The sequence below is a fragment of the Arachis duranensis genome, chromosome 5 (assembly GCF_000817695.3).
Source record: "Arachis duranensis cultivar V14167 chromosome 5, aradu.V14167.gnm2.J7QH, whole genome shotgun sequence".
Lineage (NCBI taxonomy): Eukaryota > Viridiplantae > Streptophyta > Magnoliopsida > Fabales > Fabaceae > Arachis > Arachis duranensis.
This window is the reverse complement of record NC_029776.3, coordinates 49,708,856-49,709,196: the sequence shown is the minus strand read 5'-3', so window position 1 is coordinate 49,709,196 and position 341 is coordinate 49,708,856.

Below are 341 nucleotides of genomic sequence, written 5' to 3'. Positions count from 1 at the left end.
ACTCTTTACCCACTTATTCATACTATTTGCATGGTTTTACATTTGCCTTCCTAATTATGTGCTTTGATTGAAAACATGCTTCTTTTGCCTTAAATTCCCTATGTTTAATCCTCTCTTACTACCATTAGATGCATTGATATGTGTGTTAAGTGATTTCAGAGATTACAGGGCAGGAATGGCTCAGAGGATGGAAAGGAAGCATGTAAAAGTGGAAGGAATACAATAAGTTGGAAAAATTGCTAAGCTGTCCAGCCTGACCTCTTTGCACTCAAACGGCTATAACTTTAGCTACAGAGGTCCAAACGACGCGGTTCTAGTTGCGTTGGAAAGCTAACGTCTGG